Here is a 25,722-nt window from a genome sequence, read left to right as displayed (position 1 = left end):
TTCACGATTATTTTACGTGTTTGTCCACCTACAGGAAGAAGTGCGACATAGGAGCCTAATAATTTCTTTATCCTACTACTCTTCCTTCTCGTTCTCTCGCTCACACGTACACACACAATATGTATACAATCAGGTCTCTACTTTCATCTCCTTCCTTTTCCCCTAAGGCCGGTCACTCGTAAACCGCACACTTACATATATACACGCAACCAAACACGCCTAATACTCTTCTCTACTCACACTATACGACGCCGTACAACACGTCTATTGGACTCGCCAGGTCGTCAGGTCGGCACAGGTTGCCGTTCATCGACCACAAACCTCGCTTCTCGAGTCCGTAGAAAAACCAAGTCTTTTCAAAGGGCAAAAGATAAAAAAAATTGAAATATTAATAAAATAAAAGTTGCCACAATTAACAATTGTGACAACTTTTTTGATTGATTGTTTTTTATACTGATATTTTTAAGGATCCAAATGCGATCGAAACATCTGTAGAGAGTTTTTTTGTATTCAATAGATCACATACATTCTGTGTTTTTGCTCCGCTCATATATCTTGTTTCTGATCATTTTTGTTTATCTTTTTGTCTTATCTTCCCCTGTTTTGTTTTCTCTTTTCTGTTATGGTTTTAGAAAAATCTTGTGCAATTTCCACGCGCATTAACATCCAGGGCACGGAAAATCGTCAAGACGACACTGAAAGCTCGCGAGACGGTGCGACAGACAATATTCATGACGAATTATTCGCTTCACGTTGATACACGTGCGCTATTATGCGCGATGCGAGGCGTGTGGGCGGGTAAAGCGAGTGCACGCGCGCGTGTGTATGTGTGTGCGTGAATGCACGACGAGAAGAGATGGAGAAGACAGAAATACTGAGAGATCGGACGACGTTGGTGCACTGTGACTGACGGTCAGCTCTCTCGTGTATTTGCGTGTGTGTATGTGTGTGAGTGTTTGTGTATAAACTCCGTATCCCTACCCTCTGTGTCAAGGTGTTCTCCGTCGTACCTGTTCAACGGTCACGCGGTCGCTCATCGTGCCATGTTTGAAAGTTTCTAAGCCGTCTCTCAATCCCAGCACGCGTTCCGCTCGAGAAACGTGAAAATCAACGAGTTTTAATTAAACAAAACGAGAGAAGACACTTAAAAACCGATCGAAAGTTTCTCTTTAAAATATTTCCAAAGATTGTGAAAAAAATCTAATCTCTGTAAAAAAAACAATCCAAAATCTAATAAATCTAAAAAAATCTAATTCTGCTCTCGAGATTGTTTGATCTCACTCGTTCAAGCTCATTTTGTCGTCGCGCGAATATATGTGTATATAAAACGGAACGCGCGATCATACAGTGTGTCGCTGTATCGTTCGTCGGTTATTTGCCGAGATCGAAATGCGATCCGTATTCAACGACTTGGCATTATCGACCTTTATTACATCCTCCGATATTTGCTACGGGGTCCAATTTATCGGCGTCCTAGGAGCGTGACGTTCACGCGCACTGGCCGTGTTCGCGTTCTCAGAACCGGTCAATTGATTCTCCGATAAGTCTAAACAGCGATTCGACATATATATGTACGATCGAGTAGGTGATCGCTCGAACGTCATGTGACTGGTTGCCAACCGGAGGGAAAATAGGGAATAGAGCATCGCGCGGAACGAGAATAGCAACGAAGATGCACCGACGAAGATTATAAAATGGAACGGAATTTATACTGCCAACTTTTTTGTAGAACAAACAGTTCCAGAGAACAGTATGTGACGAGCGTATCGATTAAGCGTTATCCTGTAAACTCCTGAACTTATTTCTAAGCCGATTTAAAAAAATGAGTTATCTTTAAAAACTACTTGAGGGAAATTTCTAAAACATATATATATATATATACAAAAATATCAAAACCAATGTTATATTTTTAGAGTGGTGAATAAAACCCCTATCAATTTTTACAGTTTTTGCAACGTTTTAATCAATAAAAAATTGCGTTAGACATAAATGTCAAGGTTTACAGAATTAGGATTTAAATTCGTTTAGTAAATCACGCAAAGAAAGTAATTAATGCAATATAAAAAAGTACATATATCTATACAATTAAAACAAGAGAAAGAAAGTGAGAGAGACAAAGAAAGTTGGAGTCTGATAAAGTATACATTGCAGTTAAAAGAAGATTGCGAAATATTTCAAAAGGAGAAAAAAATATCAAGGTAAATAAGTCAATATATCAAAACAATACCTATCTAAAACAGGGTTGGCAAAACTCCTAATTTTTTTGGAAAAAGTCCAGGCCAGTCGTAACAACTGGTATTTTCTGGTAAAAACCAGCAAAAATTAATGTTTTCTAAAACAAATCAAAATCGATATAATAATAAAGTTTTTTGTTATATTCAAATATGCGAAATTTTTAAAACTTTAGAAACATAACATAAATGTTAATAAATTTTGTATTAATAGTTAATATAAAAGTAATTTTTAATTTTTAGGTTAATTTTTTAAAAATAATAAGTAATTTTTTAGTTTAATGAAAAAACATAATAATTAAAATTAGAACATAACATTAAAAATTTTAACAATATGATAACCTACATCTAGATAATAGAAGCAATCTGCTTAATTAAAGCAAAACATTTTCTATAAAATTATATAAATATATAAATATTGTACATTTTATATATTTATATANTATATATATATATATATATATATATATATATATATATATATATATATATTAGTATTAATAACATGCACTAATCATTTTTATAGTTTTTGCTAGTTTATATCATAAGAATAAAAGTCCAGGACGATAAAAACCGGATTTTACCATGGTTTTTTTCACCCTTTGGTTTTTTCTTGCCACCCTGATCTAAAGTTAGCAGCATAGATTATACATATTGTTTACTTTGTGAATAAGCGGAGATAAAAAAAGAGAAAGAAATAGAGAGAAGAAAGAAAAAACTCCGGGAGAGGAGTTGATATTCCTTTGATAATTTCTTTTCTCCTTTGTGTATGACAAACACACACACACACAGGAGTGAACGTCATTCGCGTTGGAAATGGAAAGTCGAGGCAATGAATTATTATTCGGCTGAGCGGCGTAACAAAGTCCGTTCCAAAGGTGAAGTAAAAACAGAAAGCGTGTCCGCGCGCGCGAGCGCACCGAGCTTCGCCGTCCGCGTGTCTCACGTGCGTGCGTGCGTGCGTGCGTGCGTGGTGCGTTATTTACGTACCGCCGTTTCTGCAAACGAGACACGTTACGCAGTATAGTATAGTCGAAGGAGAAATATCTATTGTATTATAATCTCGTTTACTCCAGACTTCCGGTAGTCGCGACCAATAATACACTTGATCGACAACGTATTCAATTTGTATATACGCGTCGCTTTCGATATGTCTCTACAATATGTGTAATTGTGAATGACACACGCGCGATATGCGCGTGGCCGAACGCACAATTTCCCAAATCGCCGGAGATTGGAGCGAAAATTTGACGGCCGTTAGCTCGGATATTTTCCGTTCGTTTGCCCGGTTTCCGCGAGACGTTAATTATGGTAAATCGATTACACACAACACTCGCGCGTATGCACCTACACGACAGCCGCCGTAGTTAGTTGGCGGTTGATTAGTAGTAGCGCAAGTAGGTAATCAGAACAGCCTCCGGGGGTTCGTCATCGCCGACCTATCTTCACCTATTATCGGTATCCTGATGAGAGGTCGTTAGAAATCGCGGTCGAGCTGCGCGCGGCGCAGGAGAGGGCTTAATTATTTGCGATCGATTTTCGATGCACACATCGTAAATATATATCAATGAAAAGCAGTCGCCTCTGGAAAACAGAGTGAAATCGTGCGTCATTTCGCGATGCACTTGCAAGTGGATGTTGCATCGAGAAATGTCGCGAACAATGTTAACCGGTGTGTCGCTCGCGCCCGTGTAAACGAAAAAGAAGCGGATATTTATCAGAGAGCGACTCTCTTCCGCACCGTGTGCAGACAATGGCCTCGGTTTACGACGCGTTATCTCGCTCAAAGCGCGAGCGTGAGACGAACGAGCTGCTACATTTACATGTGTGATATTATACGAGATGTATCCCTTTCCCGAAACCACAAAATGATATGTTGAACGGAGTGCACCGGTAGATTCTCCGAATCTAATATAAATTTATTCGAGATTGCGAGCAGGTTTTTATTTTTTTTTCATTTAACCCGAAAGTAGTTGCGCCATTTTTTTGTGTACGCGGTCATTTGGAGTGTTTTTTACACCCCAGTTAAAAATCATTTGTTATTCATCACAGATTGTAAATTAGTGTTTGTTTTATAATTTATTAAAAACTAAAAATATTATGGATGTAGATTTACTTAATATTTTTTGAAAAAAGTAAAAAGAAATCAAGGAAATAAAAAACAAACAAAAAAAGACATTAACCAGCTTATTATGATAGTTTTTTTTAATGTAAAAATATCAGTTAATATAAAATGCTTTTATATTGCGGATTTTTATATAAAATTGTATTTAAAAGTTTGTAAAGAATAGCCATTATAAAAACATCAAAAATATTATGTAATATTCATTTTGTAGCAACTTACAATAAGGCTAAATCGCTCTCATATAAATTCATTTATTTTATGTTTGCTCTTCTAAAACTATTACAAATAGTATTTATTTTTATTATATTTGTAATAATAGTAATAATGATTTATTATTATATATTTGTTTATTATGTTATAAAAAATAAATTACATAAAGTAATTTTAAATAAAAATAAACATGTATTAAACTTTATGTATATATTATAAGAAAATAAGATTTTATATAAACTGTACATATTAGAAAGTAAACAAAAATAATTTTCAAAATTTTAAAATATTTTTAAATTTATAGATAGCTGTATAGGTGGTAACTTCTACTAGATTTTAGCAAATAATTTATTCGCTAGAATTCTTTTTTACAGGTTAAACCAATATATTGCATATGTTTCTTACACAGTATATTAATTGATTCTTCCTAAAAAGTTTATATTTTGTATAAAATTTAAAACAATTTATTATTTGTCACTTTCTAAACATTCACATATGTGTTTTTATTCAACAGTTAATTTTCTTTTTATTTTATATTAATTGTCATAACTATACATTATTAATTTACTTATTTACTTATTTATTTATTCTAAATGTAAGTATTTATAACGTCATCTCATGTTATTTTCAACTCACTATTATTTCAAATTTATACTATATACTTTTATCATATTCAAACTTTTGTAATAGGGGAGACCGGAGCACATTGTGACAAGGGGTTAGTTGTCAAACTGCTATTATCTTGCTTACTAAATCTTGGAAAATATTCTTCTTTATATTGTAAGTTGCTATTACTGTGTTAGTAACGTGTACAAAATAGTTTTTTCTTAAAAATATGATATATGATATTTACGAGCACTTTTGTAAAACTGAACATGGGAAGTAGACTTTTCTTATCTTGATTTTTTAGTAATTTCACTGATTTTTAAATTTCTAATTGCAATTTTATCTTAAGTATAAGAAATGTGGTACTTTTAAATAAGTTTTCCTATATTTATTTAATCGTCATCGCATTGCAGTTTGGAAATATAATATCTTTTATTCAAAATGAACGTTTACGGGGTAGTTGACTCAAACGAGACGGGAGTAAGTTGTTACACGGTGAGTATGCGTGAGAAAGTAATCGCCGTGCGCAGTAAAATGCAAATAACCTTAACAAAAACGTTATCAATGCGACAAGCTGCATTATTATTTGAAGTAAACTATCGTATGTTAACTCAGTATTGTAAGAAAATTTCAGAAAAGAACATAAATGTGAAAATATGATTTGTACAAGTGTGAGGTATGCTAAACCAAAAAGGATTTTTTTAGTGATTTACAAGAAGAACTAATTAGTTATATATTACGTGCTTCAGATATTTACTTTTGTCTTACACTCAAAGAAATCAGAATTTTGATTTATATGACAACTAACCTCGGGTACGGAGCACGTTGACAAATTTGCACAATCGTGTTTAACATTAAATAACTTTGCATAAAAATATATAAAAATAATATATTTTTTTCTTAAAGCTTAAAGAATGTGATGTAATGTACCCATTATTACATAATATGATGTACAGTTTGTTTTTTAATAATATAATTTGCATGTCACAATGTGCCCCAGTCTCCTCTACACAACAGTCACCGCAGTGTTTCTACATCCCAGCAAGTTTCAATATCTTCGTACTATCAATATGTAGAACATAAACACTTTCTATTGTGTAGGTCAGATCTCAAAAAAAAGTTTGATTGAAAGGTAAGTATGGATTCCCGATTGGTAAGAAGAATTGCTGTGACGTTAGCTTCATTTTTCTGACGCTGGGATGTAAAAAACGGGTTACCTTGTCCAATCATTTCACCGACAATGTTTTCATCGACACGAATTCACCGACAATGTTTATTTACCGACACATTGAAATCACCGACAATGTTTTCATCAACAATGATTTCACCGACAATGTTTTTATCGACAATAATTAATTTAATAATTTAGCTAATATCTACTTAATATCTATTATTCTTAATTACCGACATTTCCAATTATTAATGTAATACTTATGGTGACTAATAAAGTAAGAGTGCAAATATAATAACTTTTAATATTTACGCCTTATTATAATTTTTTCATATATATTTCTTTATACGAGAAAATAAATGTGTACATAAAGATTCAACGTATCGCCGGCAACAATATATAGTGATAGAAAATATATGTACATATTGTCGGTGAAATTATTGTTGATGAAAACAGTGTCGGTTAAATAATTGTTGGTGAAAACATTGTCGGTGATTTCAATGTGTCGGTAAATAAACATTGTCGGTGAAATAATTGTCGGTGAATTCGTGTCGATGAAAACATTGTCGGTGAAATGATTGTCGGTGATTTCAAGATAACTCGTTTTTTACATCCCAGGCGGACTACTCTCGCGTTAATTTTGGATTATTAACGTTTCGACTTCAATATTTCGCATCGCAAGGTAAAAAGATGCCAACGATAATGTTTTTCGGAAAGAATATCAAGGCAAATAACATAAAAATATACGCACAGGTTCTTTCTCGTAATGACATTCACATCAGTGGCATAATTTAACCATTAAAATGCCACCGAGCGTCGCGTATATTTCACCGGTTAATTTTACATGTTAATATAATGCAAATGCAAATTTATCTATTGCTATATACTATTGTAAAATGTACCAAGTACATACAGTCGATTGCCGTAAGCTGTTTATTGAACTAACTGCGCGTCTATCGCAAAAAAACATTCAAAAGTTTTGTTGTTTGAACTGTTTTTTTACTTGAGATCAATAGTCACAAGTTTTGTTTTTTTACATATATTGTAAGGTATACATTCAGGATGTCGTTGTTCATTAATTCAGAGTCTCGCTAGGTTTTTATTCGCGGGGAACTCTGATAGAATCTTGCCAGCGGAAAGGGCTTTTGTCGAAGATTCTCGAAGATCGGCCTGGTTTGGAAATGTCTACGTGGACACTGGTGAAAATCACGATCTGTATCTCCTTCGTCGCGAAATCCCTCCAGGACGGGAACAAAGGAGAAATAAAGCGTATAACACGATAATTTACTTTAACTGCTTTTACTGTCACCATAAACCGAAAATAGCACTTAGGTAATCGTAACAAAAATGATTTCACAATTGACCCTACGGCGTAACACGTCTGATGTCTACGTCGTTTACAGTAAGAGTGAGTCGCATCCTGCGTAATCCGGAAAAGCCCGTTCTTTTCAGTTGTTGCTCGAACCCGCTCGAAGAGCGCGCTCGCAGCCGTTTCCGGTACAGTGGTTATTACAACTGCCATGTGTGCGCTAGTGAGTCAGCTACAACGATAGTGCTGCACTCTCACGTGGCGGTTGCTTACAAATTTCTTACAACTTCGGCCATTCTGCCATTGGACATTGTCCTCGATGTCCCTAAACAAAATATATCTATAACATGTATTTTATTATATATTTTTTTTCAAACAAAGAAAATCATAAGAACATGGGAATGTATCCGCTTAAGGTAAGTACAAAATAACGTTGTATATAATCCCCTTTTTTTTTCTCTTTTTTTTTTTTTTCTTTAACAATGATAGAACTTAAGTACTACGAGTATTTATTATCTACTTATAATTAACTTAAACAGCTTTATTTTTTCCAGAAAATAGAGCATTATGTCTTAATTTTTATCCAATGTTTCAGCTTGTCTGCCGATAGTATTGTATTCAGGGGGCGAGATGTTAAGTTGAAACCAGGAATATCCGTTACTACGTAACGATTGTTTCCTAAGATTTTTTTAATCATATATGGACCTTTNTATTTTGGCTTCAACTTAGCACTTTCACCGATTACAGCTCGAGTATCTCTGACTAGTACGTAGTCACCTTCTTTGTATAAAGTTGGTTTACGTGAGTGTTCGTCGGAATAAGTTTTATTGTATGATCTAACTAATTCCGTTGCCGTGGTGGCTGAATCGCGTGCCGCCACTCGTTGAGATTCTATGTTACAGTCAATATCGGCCAGATCACGAGTAAATTGAGCAAACTGATAGTCTACGTGACCTCTGAGATGGTAACCAAATAACAGTTTTGAGGGAGTTGATTTAATAACTGAATGGTGTGTATTATTAATAATGTATTGAGCTTCTCTCAATTTGTTTTTCCATTCANCGGGAGAATTCGATAATTTAGTGAGAAGGTTTTTCAAAAATCTATTTACGCGTTCAACAATTCCGTTGGCCCACGGAGCTGCCACCGCTACCAGTCGGTGTTTAATAAGTAAATCCGAAGTGAANGTGGTAAATTCACGCGAAGTGAACGCTGTTCCTCTGTCTGATACAATAATTGAGGGGTTACCAAATTCAGAAAAAATGTTTTGTAAATGCTCAATGACTTCTCGTGAAGTAGTAGATTTGACGGGGCGAAGCCAAGTGTATCTCGTGAAAGCATCGACAATAACGAGAATATGCTTATAACGCTGTTCGGTTACTTGAAGGGGACCGAAATGATCGATGTGTATAGTATCCATTGGCGTAGTCGGGAGAGGATACAATGATGTTTCTTTTTCAAAACGGTTGTTAGAGTCGTTCGCCATAATGCATTTAAAACAGTTATTAACATAGTCATAAATTCGCTTTCTCATAGAAGGAAACCAATAATTTTGTACAATACTTTGGTATGTTTTCTCTTTACCGCAATGACCAGCATCATCGTGATGTACTCGCAAAACGCTTGAGACCATTGAGTCAGGTATCGCAAATTTAAGGTCCGTACCGCTTTTACGATAAACTAGACCGTTCACTAGACTGAACTTATCACTATCGATAAATTCGAGTTCTTCACTGATTTGTTTTAACTTTGGATCAGTAATTTGTCGAAACTCCAGTTCCCTTTCGAGGGGCATTTCGTGTACGTAAAGTATTGCTCTGCTTAGCGCATCAACGTGACGCATCTTATCACCAGGTCGGTGTATCACTTTGAAATTATAATTTTGTAAAGTTAAAGTCCAACGAGCTATTCTCGGGTTGAGACTCGCTTTGTTTATAGCGTACACAAGGGCATTGCAATCGGTTACAATTGTAAAAAAGATTCCGTATAAGTATAAATGGAATCGTTCAACTGTTCTAACTATAGCCAGCATCTCCAGTTCATAGCTGTGATACTTAGTTTCGGCCATGTTGGTCGTCTGACTGAAATAGGCAACTACTGACCATTTCCCGGTTTCTTGCTTTTGCAAAAGAACGCCACCTATGCCTTGACTGCAGGCGTCTGTATGAACCTCAGTTTCGGCAGATGGGTTATATAAGGTAAGTATCGGTGAAGAAACAAGTTCTTTCTTTAAAGATTCAAACGATTGCAAACACTCTTGATCAAAAACAAAGTTAGCGTCTTTGCGTAGCAAATTTTGCAGGGGTTTAGCCTTCAGAGAAAAATCTTTTATAAATCTGCGAAAGTAGCTAGCTAAACCTAAAAAGCGTTGTACTTCGTGTACATTCGTAGGTTGTTTAAATTTATTTATCGCTTCCGTATGACGGGGACTTAATGTCGCTTTATTGTACGAGATGATATAACCGAGGAACTCAATTTCTGTTTTCAAAAATATACATTTCTTATAATTAATTTCAAATCCGTAACTTTTAAGAATAGTAAGTGTTTCTTTCAATACAAGAAGATTTTCATCAACAGATTTTGAAGGGATAAGAATATCGTCAATGTAAACTAATATTTTATCTTGTCGAATAAGAGGGTTGAGAATTTGAATAATTCTTTTTTGAAACTCGGCAGGTGCTTCAGCATAACCAAAAGGTAAACGTGTATATTCAAACTGTCCGTCTGGGGTTGCAAATGAAAAATATTTGGTAGATTCAGAGTGAACCTTTATTTGGTGAAATCCGTCCTTCAAATCTAACAAGGTAAATATAGATTTATTAACCAATCTAGACAAACAGTCTTCTATTACTGGAAAGGGATATTTTTGTTTTGATATTCTGCTGTTGAGAGGTCTTAAATCTATACATAGACGAGGTTCACCATTTTTTCTTTTAGCAAGAACTACACGTGAACAGTATGGGGAAATACTATTTTTTATTATGCCTCGTTCCATCAGATCATCAGTGATTTTACGTAATTGAAGACGTTCGACATGTGCAAAACGCCTTGGCGCAAAAGCAAACACTGAGTCGTCTTTCAAATGGACTTTCACCGAATAATCGTCATCAATTATTTCATATTGAGTCTCTTCGATTTCTTTAATTACTTGTATCAAACGATATTGAGTTTCTTGGTCATAATCATTATTTATATTTTCCAGGATTTCTTCTAGACGGGAGGTATTTTCATCAACGAACAAAGGTAAGTGATGTAAAAAATTGACATTTTCAATTTTATGATTTAGACTCGGTTCTGTATTATTACAAGATATTACTAGTTTCTCTTTTTCTATAAAATCGCGTCCAAAGATAATATCACAAGCAATTAATGTTTCTTTTAAAATGAATAAATCAATCTCAAAATTTTTATTAAACTTGTCCAAGGTAAGATTTATAGATACCACTCCTGCAATATTGAGAGGTTCTCCCTTAATGTTAACAAATTTACGTGAAGTAACTTTCAATGATTTGATCCGAGGCTGAATCAGTTTCAAAAATACATCGTACTTGATGAATGATACGGGGCTACCCGTGTCTATTAACGCAAATAATTGACATTGTTTATTGCAGATGGAGACAACCTTGACTAGAGAATCCACCGTACGAGCTCCGTCGTCGCTTTCTTTTACCAGCGCCACCAGCTCACCGGGTGTCTCGTTCTGTTGGGTCTCCGCTGTTTCCTCTTCCATCACCGGAGCCACAGTTTGCGCCCTCTGGGGTTGTGTACCTTGCGTACCCGTTCTCACAGTAATCTTCGGGCACTCGAATTTCCGATGACCCGTTGATTTGCAATAAAAGCATACAGTTTCAGATTTGCACAACTTAGTTTCATGTCCTTTTCTCCCACAATTTCTACACAAAATTTCTTTATTCTTCGTAGCACTAGGAGACGATGAGGTCTTTTTCTCAAAGTCCGCCACTCCTTCAGTTAATGTTCGCATTCTTTCGAGAAAAACTTCAAGAGTATTATTCGTCACTGTAAGCGCGGAAGCTCGAAGCGAGTGCTGATTAATGCCAGCTATTAACAGATGAATCAAATCACGTTCTGGTAAGGCTAATTGATGTAACAATGCCAGTTTGTCGATCGAGTATTGGTCGAAAGACTCTTTAGATGAGAGCCATTTCCGTTGTTCGGCTTTTTGCATCAACCGATAAAAAGGTAACTTTCGTTCGAACATTTTTCTTAATTCAATTTTCAGGTTAGACCACGATTCGATAACCGCACCGGTTTGTACTTCGTACCACTTTTTGGCACTTTTCACGAGTTTACTTGAAGCTGCTAAAAGGATTACTCCGTCTGTTGCACCATGAATCTGTGCCACTTTGTCAACTCTGTGCACCCATTGACCCACGTTTTCATCTTGATCACCGCTGAACTCAGGAATTTGTGTTGCAAGCCAAGAGACTTTTACACTGGTTTGGCCGTGAGAGCCGCTTGCACTAATATTCGAGCGCAACACTGGCGCAGCGCCTCGAGATGTACCACTGTTATCTTCTTGTCCTTCATTAAAACCGTTTAACGGTTCTACATTAATTACCAGAGGTTCAGATTGCTCTGTGCGTTGACTGGTCATTTGATTAAACAATTGCTGCATGAATCTCTGTTGCTGCGATTGTAATTCCATTTGATGACGCATTAGATTTTCCGTAAGACGATCCATTGAATCACGGAAGATAGAAGCTGTTAGCGGTCTTTCCGCCGAATCAAAAGTTCCTTGTAAGCTTCCTGCTGCCTGAGCATTTTCTTCGTCATCCATGCTTGGACGATCTGTTGCTCGTGTACTCATTGCCGATCTAGGCATTATTTCTTTGAAAAGTTTTTTTTTCTTTGCCTGAAGTTATAATTCTTCACAATTATCTTCGTCAATATTTTCGTAGATCGGCTTCACAAACAGCCGTTGATCACATGTATCGTCGGAATGTTGCTTGCGTGTACCGCGCGTGTACCTCTCTGTACAGGATCTAACTCGTCACGTGAACCCTGCGTGATCACTGATTCTCTCTTCTGCGCAGGATAATCTATCCAACCGCCGCGAACCGCACCGAACCCGATAATCTTAATCTCGATTTACTAATCTTGATCCAGTAATCTTGATCCACTAATCTTGATAATGTTCTCAATTCACTAATCTTGATAATGTTCTTTATCCTGTGATCTCGACAATGATCTTTATCCTGTGATCTCGACAATGATCTTTATCCTGTGATCTCGACAATGATCTTTATCCTGTGATCTCGACAATGATCTTTATCCCACTTCTGAAATATTGTAGTTGTAAGGTATACATTCAGGATGTCGTTGTTCATTAATTCAGAGTCTCGCTAGGTTTTTATTCGCGGGGAACTCTGATAGAATCTTGCCAGCGGAAAGGGCTTTTGTCGAAGATTCTCGAAGATCGGCCTGGTTTGGAAATGTCTACGTGGACACTGGTGAAAATCACGATCTGTATCTCCTTCGTCGCGAAATCCCTCCAGGACGGGAACAAAGGAGAAATAAAGCGTATAACACGATAATTTACTTTAACTGCTTTTACTGTCACCATAAACCGAAAATAGCACTTAGGTAATCGTAACAAAAATGATTTCACAATTGACCCTACGGCGTAACACGTCTGATGTCTACGTCGTTTACAGTAAGAGTGAGTCGCATCCTGCGTAATCCGGAAAAGCCCGTTCTTTTCAGTTGTTGCTCGAACCCGCTCGAAGAGCGCGCTCGCAGCCGTTTCCGGTACAGTGGTTATTACAACTGCCATGTGTGCGCTAGTGAGTCAGCTACAACGATAGTGCTGCACTCTCACGTGGCGGTTGCTTACAAATTTCTTACAATATCGAAGTTTATTGTATCCTAAATAATATTGTTTATTTCCTAAATAAAAATTTGCAGCGCACATAACTAATCGAAAGAAATTGAGTTTTTACGATGTAACATCAAAACTTTTAATCGCGTGCATTGCATACAACGCATAAAATTAAACTCGTTTGTTAAACAGCACGAAATAATTATCACTCAATTCTGTTCTTTGTAATTTCATTTGAGATACTATTGCAATCGATACTTACACCCGCTTCGTCTCACGCTTCATGAAACTTTACGCGTCATAAAGTTTATAAACGTATATTCGTACAGAGATTTTGCTCTTCAATCGTAAAAAAAAATTGTTACGCTCTAATGCACGGCGTAGGTTTTTCTTCTACAAAAATACGTAAATCTGTTTTTACTCGGTGAATCATAAAACGTGTGCGGGAGCGGTATAAAAGAATGGATTTAACTATAGAGTGAAAGAGAGAGAGAGCCATACGTGGCTCTTCGTCCACAGCAGCCGCGAGATTATTAACACGTAAAAGTACTCGCAATAAAAAAAAACCGATATTTCCCCGTGGTTTTCCCGAGCATCGGGGCAATGTGCATTATGATATTCGCGCTAGTAAAACCGTGTGCATATTATAAAGACCAGAGAGTGAATAAATATTAACGTGTCTCGTGCTCGCGCTTTCCGAGGTCTTATCCGCGAGACACGAATTTCTTTCTCGAGCGTACACGCGCCCGAGATAACAGAAATCCCATAGTTGCAACAGGATGTGGTGTCGGTCGCCCCAAAAGGATATATTCACAATATGCGTGCGAACGTGAAATGTTAATAACTCGCATTGTTGACGCGAGAATTAGCCGCCGTTGTCTGCGCGTAGAGCGGCGCAATAAATGTTGCGCGCTTGAGAGATGCGAGTTTAATGACTCTCGAATGGAAAATAGAATTACGTATTAAATCACGCGCTTTAATTTTCACGGCTTCGAGAATACGCAGTGTATGTAAGCGTGGGTCACTGTTTTGTGATGAAAACAGCCTGCTAAATTAATGTTTCGGTTTGATTAGAACAAAGTCTGTTTAAAATAAGAAAAAAACCGAGTAACGTGTGGTAGTTAATATCCGAAGAAATATACCGCGCATGGTTAATGCGATAAAAATACACGACGGCCGTGTCGTGTGTTAAGCACATACGATGGGGCGCTGCGTAATATGTTAATTAGTCGAACCTGCAACGCAGACGTTGTTACGATTTGAAAATCTGCCACGCATCGATACACACGATCGATGAAACAAACAGCGAGAAATGTCAGTCAACGCAAGCGTGAAAAAAACACGTGCGTAAAATATTTAAAATAGAAAGAATCTACAAACGTAAAAACTTTGGCGAATTGTTTTACATTTTTAGACAAAGTCTACTACGAAGTTGAGAGAATTGAGCAACTTAGATGTCAAAGCGTGATCGTACATCACTTTAACAAGAATCTAAAAATATATCAGTTGTTCTGCGTGGCACTTTACGAGCGCTCGGCGCGAAATGAAGTAAACAAGATAAGTTAATTCGCATTTACGGAATGGCGATAATAGTAGAATGTGTTCGTAATCCGATTTAATGTTCTACATATATTTTACGGACTTATCTCCCAAGTAAAGCGCGCAGAACAGAACAAACAGCATCAATGGATAAAGTATTAAACGAACAGAGAAAAACAAGGAAGAAATAATTGGCTACAAATTTTACAACGGTATTTCTACGCTTTATTTGTTTTTTTCTCAGTTACGTTTATGATACATGAGCCGCCATTAAAATCTCTCTTCGTGATTATAAATAAAATAAGCCGACAATTTCTAAGAACGTTGGTCGACTAATAAATACTGCGATATCTACTTAAATGGCGGATCAAAGAAACTCAATGTATCTCCGTTGTATGTGAGTCAACGCAGTCGCAACGTGATCCGCCGAAGGTGTAACGTAAATGTTTAAGGTTATCGAATATAATGTAAGCTTTATATGCGGCGAGAGAAGGAGGAAAATGAGGATTCGACCGTCCAAAGGAATGGCGTGGAATGGCGTCTGTCGTTTTGTGCGCTGAAGAGGCGTGTGTTAAGTTGGCACCCCAACATTAAATTTTTGTAGTTCTGATTAGAGTTCCCGCTTTATTTTGAAGAGACTAAGAGTTCTCGATAGTTTATATAAAAAGAGTGATTTACTGCCTCAAAATTAAAATTAAAAAATGGGGGACCAACTTCTAATCGAAAATCGTGATGGCATAGTTCTGACATAAGAATTCTGACATAAGAAAATTGTCAAAGTTCTGTGGATTAATTTTTTTTGAGAGTTCCGGATAGTTCTGATTAGCGTTCTGACTAGTTCTCGACGAGTTCTAACGAAAAATCGTATGGATCAAAGCGATCAAATAACTAGATAAAAAGATATGTGTAATAATTGTCTGGTTTGAAAAGATGTTTTTAAGTGTGTAACTTGTTTAGTTAAATATCTAAAATTTTTTAAATTGTCGAGAACTCTTTAAAATATATAAAATTTCAATAAAATTAGCTGAGAACTATTATCTATAAAAATTAATTTTTCAAAATTTTTTAAGATTTTTTGGAATAATCAAAAAAATAAAAAAAATCAAATTGTTTTATGTATCAAGAACTCTAGATAATCGCAAAACGAAACTATTTAACCGCTCAGAACTATGCCATCACGATTTTCGATTAGAAGTTGGTCCCCCATTTTTTCATTTTAATTTTGAGGCAGTAAATCACCAGAACTCTTTATATAAACTATCGAGAACTCTTAGTCTCTTCAAAATAAAGCGGAAACTCTAATCAGAACTACAAAAATTTAATGTTGGGGTGCCAACTTAATACACGCGCTGAAGAGTGAGCGAATAACACGGAGCACTAGATTAACTTGTCGGTGTTAAAGACTCGTATAAAACAAAAACAAATGTGACTTTCCGGCACTTATTGCACGACAACGAGCCGACGACGACGTATCGATTATACTCGCTATCGTCGTGGTGCAATAAAACATTTTTTTCGAATCTCGTGCCATCGCGTTCGATCTGCTGCATTTTTATTACAAAAATTATCTCCCGTGCTTTCTTGAACGAATTTAATTTTTATTGCGGAGAACTGTAGCCGGTTCAATGACTCATTTCCGCAGTCGGTTGGAAAGTGGGTATCGGGTGGTAATTTTGAAAATTGGTCGGCAAATACACCGACCAATATTATTCCCGACGGTAGTGGGGAATAATAACGGAATCGTGGATACGCGCCAAGAAATTGCACGAGGATCGAGACGGGGGGCCGAGAATAACGTACTGAGTACGTAGCGAGGCGGCGGGGCGGCGATCTCAAGGTGGCCGAGTCCCGAGAAGTAGGTTAACAATCCGTACGGCTAATTAACGATTTCATTTAATAAGGCGCTCGGCTGAACTCGCCGCGCAATTATATTATCGTTGCAAAGACTAGAGTCTTACACTGAGATCTGGTCAAACACACGGGACATTCCAGGAATGAATAAATCTTTATATAAAAAACCGTTTAATAAAGAATTCAGCTCCGAACCCGTGAGATTCTCTTCCTAATGAAAGAACGAAGAAAAAATATTAGTCTTCGATTAAGATCCGGAAGACGCGGAAAAAGTGAGGAAGCAGATAAGAGATCGAGAAAACTAAAAAAATAATGCTCCGTGAGATAACAATCGTGAGATATTATTTTCCAGCTGCGTCGCGAAAATCAATTTACGACTGTAAAAAGAAATGAATAAATTGGAGACAAAATTAATGAACATTTATATCTTTTTCTCAAAACTCTTGATAAATTCCAATGATCGCCTAGAAGTGAAACAGTGTCCCTGATCCTCGTCAAACCGATTCTTTGAGCAATGACACGATCATCCGCTCATAACGATGTCAAGTAATTAGCGATACAATGCCAGTAGACGTCGGCAGCACGCACGGAGATTCGCGACGCGTAAAGGCGGCGCCAGGCAACCGATTCCGCGATGATTTCCCAGCACTGTTATGCAACGCATTAAAGGGATAGTGACCGCCGTGTGTGTGCGCGTCGCGCGCGGATAAATCCGTCGAGCCACGTTCACGGGTGCGTGCGTACGTGCGCGTGTTTAAGCGTGTTAATGATCGCCATCGCGGCGAATGGCGGGACGTCTCGAATATCTTATTAAACGGCCGTGCCTGCGCCACGTTTTGCCTTCGCGACGTGTTCCGAAGCGTAAGGAGAGCTCGTGCCACGCGTCTCGCCTCGTTTCTTTTACGAGCGCGCCGACGCCATTAAAGTCTGTACTCGCGGTACCAAGTAATAAGACGGAAATCGATACGTGAGACTGATAACATAACATATGTAACTAAAAATTAGGAGAGAGAACGAGAGAGAGAAAGAGAGAGAGAGAGAGAAATATATTTTTCTTTCAATTTTATATTACTGAAATTACATAATAAGAATCGTGAGATTTCCGACGTTCAAATATTTTTACGACCCCGATTCCATCGAACAAACAAAGAGAGTTTTCGTGATTGAACATCACACAGGAAAGAAAGTAACGTGTGAATATTCGGCGGGGAAGGAAAATCGAGACCTGACAATCTACTGCTAATTATCCGGAAGTAGTTTCTCTTCATGTTTTTACACGCGGTTTGCTTGTGGATTATCTCAACCGGCGGCTAGATTGAAAGCACGCGTATTAATTTTATTGTAGTAATTGATCGGCCAGAAAACAAGCTTGATATAGCGCATAATATGTAAGTAATAGTGAGTACAGACAAATACCGACAGAACAAGATTGATTTTGCGTTTATTTATGTTTCATATTTCATATTTATGTACTGTATTTCATATTATGTATTTTTTATAAAATATACAGGGTATCTAGAAAATTGCCGGCAATACTTCGGAAAGTGATTGGAGATCCAAAAAGGATGAAAAAAAGTTATATAAACATAAAAAGTTATATAAACATCCGAAAATAAGTCGTTTTCGAGTTATAGCCACTTTTACGTCCGCTTTAGCATCTCTCATTTTTTATTTTTAATTTTTTTAATTTTTTAATTAGTTTTTATTTCTTTTTTTTTCAATGTTTTGATTTTTGTAAATACAATTACATTATCTTTAAAATCAAGGATAAACATACACAGGTATTTGAATCGAATTAAATATGATGCTCAAAATAACCATCTTCAGCACGAATGAAGGTCCTTATTCTTTTATCAAATTTAATCCGAAATGAAGTTATTTATGTTAAAACACAACAGTTATTTATGTTAAAATACAATGAAATAAATTATGATTATGAAAAAAATTACAATTTTTAAACATAAAAGTGGCTATAACTTGGAAACGACTTATTTCCGGACTTATGTTTATATAGCTTTTTTTCTTCTTTTTGGATCTCCAATCATTTCCCGAAGTATTGCGGGCGATTTTCCTGGCGATTTTCCGGACTCCCTAACAAATATAAAGCAACTTCTTCAATTTTCTGTCTACATTTTCAAACGTGACAGAAAAGAAATTAATCACGACGGGATTTTATTACTCCAGATTCATCAATTTTAGTTGTCGTAATGGAGAATTAACAGCGGACGAGCACGTCATGTGTATCATAAGCCGGGATTAAGCGAAATATGGCTAAACTCGGCGCTACATAATGGCAACAGTGAGAGTACGACGCGGCAGGAAGCGGAGCGATTATCCGTGAATCGGATTTCCGGACCTCAAGATGAAGCGATTAAACGGAGTCCACATCTTACTGCTATTTGCAGCACCAGATGCGACGGCGTCAGTAATATCCGAAATATCATTCTACCTAATTTAAGTTACTCCGCGCGCATCCTTCGTGCTCGATACCATATATCTCGTGTTGCTGTACCGTCTACGGGGATTTCTATACAGCTTCTCCGTAAATATACGTACAAATCACTCATTCAGATCTTGAGAAAAAGGAACTGTACATCTTGCTCGAAAAAAAGCGAACATTCGCTTTGCATCGCGCGTCGCAAAATTTATGGCAACTTACGCGCGAGACTGTTCGAGAGACTGTCGTTAGTATGCACACTTGACCCAGAACACCTATACGTTAAGGTATACGCGGACAGAATTCCGTGAGCTCTCATGCGCGACTATACGGACGCGAAAGACTTGGAACAAGAGGCGAGACGACGACGGGGGCCAAATTTGGCATCGGTTCAAGAGGGCGTCGTGCGGTGACCCAGCTAAAATACTGCAGCGCTCCTCTACATATCTCACACTAGGTGAAAATATCATGCGCCTAACAAAAAAACAAGAAAAACGATTCATCTGTTCTCAGCTACTTATGATATCGTGCATCTTACTATCACCAACTCGGCCCTCATCTCAAGTAAAAGTTTGCTCCGAACAATATTTAAAGATGACGTTTCCCAGAAAATTCGCTTCTTTAATTTTATACACTCGTGCTAAAGAGATTCTTATCAAGCGCAATAAGATTTTTGGCGCAGAAAGATACTAAATGATATCCGTTTGACATTATTTATTATCTCACTATTAGCAAATGTGTTTTATCACGAATTTTAAAAGTGTTAAAAATTAACTTTTAATTACATTAACGCGGATAGCAGTAATAAACTACTACAAAACACGTTTTTGTAAAATAAATATTAATTATTACGAAGCGTCAAGGTTTAGCGACACGAAACCAGAAGCTATTTCGGTCACTCGATAAAACTATCCGTTCGATAAAACTATCGCGCGCGCGCTTTTGGAACTGCATAGGTCAACAACGATATTTAATCTCACGCCATATCCGAATTTGCATTTTTCTCGAGACCAGTCACGTTAAAAAAAATGTATATAAACGCTGGCGCCTTCGCAAAGAGTCCCGATACCGAACTATACGTCCAAAGAAGATGTGCATATCTCGTCGTTCGTTGATTTTACGTGTTGTACGTGATTTTTTTCTTTCAAAAGCAACGACAGAGTACCGTTGTCGAGAATGACTTGTTACGTATGTATAAGCGAGAAATAAGTACATCTGCGTGACGAGGACGATTTTAACGAACTGAGAGAGGAAGAGAGAGAGGATTAGTCGAGAGAAGACGCGTAATTATCGAAGACGTTTTATCGTCACTCTCTGGACGAGAATCAGCTACGCAATCGCGCGAACGCTGCTCCAAGGCAGGATTTCCACTCTGATAACGTGAATACACCGTGTATCGCCGCGACTAACAATGACGAGTGACAACAATAGCGAGGCGACACGAAACTTCGCCGCACTGTTTTCCGGAAACACGATACGGAACGCGCACAGGTCAAGTGGCTACGCTTCGGTAATTCTCATAGTGACAGTGCCTCTATGGTAAACATATAATTAGATTCACTTACATTATTTTTTTAATTTCTTTTTTTATTTATTGAATCAATTTGCGCGCGATGTTAACCCCGATAATTAAAATTCATTTCAATATGTGTACACTCGAAATCTATATCGTCTGACTCGATATTTGATGCTCGAAGGTACCTGCATTATCGATATCAATAGCAACCGGCAGGTAAAGTTACGTTACTCGATATGAGTCGGTATAAAAATACTTTGAAATACGTTATTTTACGTAATACATTTTAATTCGCTGTAAATAATTTATTTTTCTTTTTTTTACACACATACATAAATACGTGCAATTCCCTAATATTAAGCTACGTAAATTTTTCGTTTCGTTGTTTTAGTCAGTATTTTCAATTAAGTGTCATTAACGTTTTCGTAACAAAATTACACGTTTGCGTTTCATATTAAAATGGCCTTTAATTTGAAAAATACTTCGCTCATTAATTCAACTTACAAAATATTTAAACCATTAGATTAGTCGAGTAATTTTGAGCGTAGAAGCAAATAACAAAGAGAAAAATTGTGTTTTTCTAGAGAAATCGGAATCATAAAATAATTTTCCCTTATAAAATGGTTTCTCTTCGTAATATACATATCTTTTTCGTCATATCTATCACACATCATCATTATTGTAAATTCTTTGTACACAGACTTCAAAAACGCTAGTTATATAGACTAGGTCTGTGAGATCTACGCGTTTTTTAAATCGAATATCTCTGCAAAAATTCAATTATTTTTCAATTTTATTGTTTTGAATCGAAAGTTTAAACGATTCTGCATCGATAAAAAAAACAAATTTTAAAAATTTTCTAGTAGTTTTGAAGATACAAGCGTTTAAAAAAACCTAATTTATATTAGAGAAACACTGGTTTGAAATTTTTGAGTGGATCTGAGAGATTCATGTCTGTATGCGAAGGGTTAATAATAATTATGTTTAATATTTATCGCGTTGTAAAATAAAACAAAATATCACTTAGCTCGGCAAGAGGCTGTTGCTATGGCCACTAGGCTTCGACGTTTTTATTACATACAACGCGCGCACGCGGCATGTAATTTTCATCGCAAACGACTCGAGAGCGTACGAAGTCGAGCCGAGAGACGAGAGTTCGCTCTCGAGCGAGAATTCGAGTGTGCTCGAACGGTGTATTTCGGAACATCGATTTTCGCGGCGGAGTACCACCGAGTACTCGGTGATGCAATTTGGATGAGGTTCTTACTTGCTTGCTCGCATATGGCAACCGGTTTTCCCGCGCGAGGGGAGGAAAATATTCGCGGAAAATGCGCGTATGGCGCACTTCTCTTTCCCGTTCTCGGTTCTTCCTGCGGAAGTCGCGAGATAACAATGGTTCTTATATAATGTATATCTCAGTTTCGCGAACATATGAGAAAACCGTTACCGATACTCTTGGTACTTCATTTTTAACATTTTTCTCTCATTGTTCTCCTAAAAGTACATAAAATATACGACGCATACAAAGAAAAAAAACAGAAGAGACAAAAGATGGAAAATAACATTAGAAAGGGAGATTAATTTTTAACGTGAAGAAAATCCGCGCGTATTGTGTATCGCGATCTCTTCAGCTAAGAAGTACACGCCATATGTAGTTTTGATCGCGGCTCGACGACGATCTATGTATTGCTCTCTCAGAGAAAGCGACGCTATTTGCAGAATATTCGCGCGCGCGTGCGTGCTCACGTGAGTGAGAGACATTGATACTCGCGGATCTGTACTTCGACCCAGATTCGGTCTCTCGGATATAGTATGTAAATCGCCGATACAGTCGGAAGACTTCGGGGTTTATAACATTCTTTTGTTTTCCACGCGGTATATGTAGCTCTCTAGACACTTAGGAAGATGCCACGGTGATGATAGTGCCAGGTCAGAAACGTCGCCTCGTTCTCTCGGCCCCGAGAAAGGAGTTATTGACTATAATGAAGCCAGCGCGGAGAGAAAGACGTGGAGGTGGTGGAACAAAGGAAAACGCGTTGTTGCACGCGGGGAGAGAGGAAGAGGACAGAGCTCTAAGTAAATAGCAGTCCGCGCGCACGTTGCCGTCTCGTTTCCTCTCCCGCGCAACTCTCTCGTGCGCTTCAACTACGGCAGAAGAAAGGGGAGAGGAAGAGAGAGAGAGAGAGAGAGAGAGAGAGAGAGAAACACAGAGCTCTTGAACTTCCATGCAATTGCCTCCGATTTTAGAACGTTGACTGCGGCTAATTGAGGAAGCGTCCTCTTTGACGTCATACGCGATAAACGCGCATCTTTACTCAGTAGGTGAAACGTTACTATTAAATACTTCGACACGTCTGCGTTATGTCAAGAGAAATATCGATTCTTCATCCTCGCGCGAGTTCCACGTACAAATTATTTTCTCTTCTCTTGAGATTTGAAAGATTCAACTGTATATGTGTACATTTTCAACTAACGGTTTGAAAAATAAAAAACAAATAACGTGTAAATGATAAAATCAAAAGACACAACCAAAAACCGGACCGATGCAACGTGGTCGTCATTCGTCTCTTCGAGAGGAACATGTTCAATAGTCAACTTTTGGCTTGACCTGATAACGAGTTTTTCGGTATAAAAATTGTCTGGTTTCCGAGTAATTGAACCTTCGAAATTTTCGAGAACATGTTTGAAAACGATCAGATATGTATAATTCTCTTTAGAAAAAAAATTTTCTTCTCGCTCTTACAAAAAAGCGAAATACAGAAACAATAAAAATTACATTTTTGACAACTATGTAAATTTTACGAAAAATAAATAAAAATAATACGAAATATCGTATTCAAAATAATAAAAATATATTTTTGACAACTGTAATAATTTTTGATATTTGATGCTTTCGCGGTATGTTGTTTTAAGATTGTATTCAGCGTAAGATCTCAGTCAAAAGTTTAGCGTGAATCTATTTAGATATATATAATGATTGTTTGCTGGAAAGATATTTATTTTTATATACTAAAATAAGTTAAAAAACTATTCATTATACTTTTAATGACTACGGAAAAGTGTTTACGTGTATTTTAATGTTCACTTTTGATACTTTTGAATAGGATTGTATTTACATGCAACGTAAGATAATGAAAAACTGAAAATTTAGTTAATCATAAAAGTTCGTTAAAACGTAACAATTGATCCGTAAAATTACAAATATAATTGTTTTATGTATATTAAATATATATGTTTATTAATTTTAGCAAAATATTTATTTTATACGTGTATCTAAAGGTCAGTATCGAGCAGATAAGGTGTTTATAAATATTAACAGTTCAATTAATAATTAAACAGTATTTAATACGATTTATCATTTGTTTTTCAAATTTGCGCTGGTCGAAAATGCGTAAACATCATTATTCTTTTTGTAACCACCGTAACAATTTTAACTTCTTACGATCTACGTTTGGTGAAAGTGTTACTCTTTTATTAAAAGAGTGGATCCACCTCAATTATAAATATTAGTGTTATGTCAAACATCTTTTTCTTGTCAGAATGTAAAAGTCACAACTTATTCCCTAGACATATACTAAATGTAAGTAAACTTTTTGTATATGTTTCAATTACTTCGACTTTTCAGTTTTATTTTACAATGTGACGACAATAACTTAATTTCTGCACAAGGTATCTACACTATGAAAACTTTAATTTAATTATAACTTGTACACTGCGACTGAAGTTGACATCTGTGAATGTCGAAACGTTTCGTATTAAATACTGTTTAATTATTAATTGAACTATTAATATTTATAAACTCCACCTTATCTGCTCGATACTGACCTTACATTTAGATGCACGTATTTTGTTTTTACAATACGAGCGAGTTATTATCATTTATTTATTTTATATTTTTGTAATATTCTCGAAATGACTATTTTTTCAAATAGAATTTGTTTTTAAGATATTTATTAACAACTGCAAAAAGTTTCAAAATTACGGCATATCTACATCTACAATTATTTTTTAGTATTTTTTAGGCATATCTACATCTACAGTTATTTTCATATCAGAATATCGTGAAATCCCATAAGAACCCGTGTTAAATTAAAACCGTAATAACTTTTTAACAAGGCTCGCAAAGTTGCTGAAATTTTGCACAATTTTTTATCTTAAATATTATCTACTGACTAGCAAAATTTGAATAATCTGGCATATCTTTTCAACCTTAACATTCGAAGATGTTTTTCGGGTTTGAACCGCGTTAGTGTCATTTTTATACCAACGTTTCGTGAATATTTCAGCTCACTTCATCAGAGTTTCAAGAGCAGCTTGATAATGAGATGCTCTCTTGGACAGGTATCCTTTTAATATAACAATAATTAATAATTTTAATAATAATAATAATAATAAATAACTAACTATAACTTAATATAAACTATTAATTTACTTATAATAATTTTTATCGAGAACGTTTTCAATATAAAATTCAACGCAAGATGAGATACAAAATCTTTATACATACGCCTGACGGACAATTCAAGAGCAACCGGTTCGACTGAGTCATGTTTAACATCAAGGATAAACCGCGATAAGATTAATTTGTTTATCTTTTCTGTCGTGCAACGTGCTCTAGCGGCGTCGTTTAAATCTCGCGACGTACGAATTACACGTCGCTGCCATATGTCGTATAATAAATTTATCCGTCAAGATAACGAAAGTATTAAATGTATAAAAGTGTTTTTTTATATTGATACAGAATCGTTCGATTGTACGTACCAGCGACATATTGGTTCTATACAACTATTGAACAAAATAAATTATCAACAGAAATATGTAAGGCCGATACGAGCCATTCGCAGGATGTTTGTGCGGAAACTAAGCGTGTACATATATATATATATAT

At 36.3% G+C, this 25,722-nt stretch overlaps 1 protein-coding gene across 2 annotated transcripts in view; it reads right to left on the bottom strand.

Annotated features, from left to right (window-relative positions):
* The window catches only part of LOC109857599 (serine/threonine-protein kinase tricorner), a 143,278-nt gene that overhangs the window by 109,368 nt on the left and 8,188 nt on the right, over nucleotides 1-25,722 (bottom strand). The gene's annotated exons all lie outside the window — the stretch shown is intronic.

The sequence above is a fragment of the Pseudomyrmex gracilis genome, unplaced genomic scaffold, assembly GCF_002006095.1.
Source record: "Pseudomyrmex gracilis isolate BER0280 unplaced genomic scaffold, ASM200609v1 scaffold_165, whole genome shotgun sequence".
NCBI lineage: Eukaryota > Metazoa > Arthropoda > Insecta > Hymenoptera > Formicidae > Pseudomyrmex > Pseudomyrmex gracilis.
This window is presented reverse-complemented; position numbering and strand designations above follow the sequence as displayed.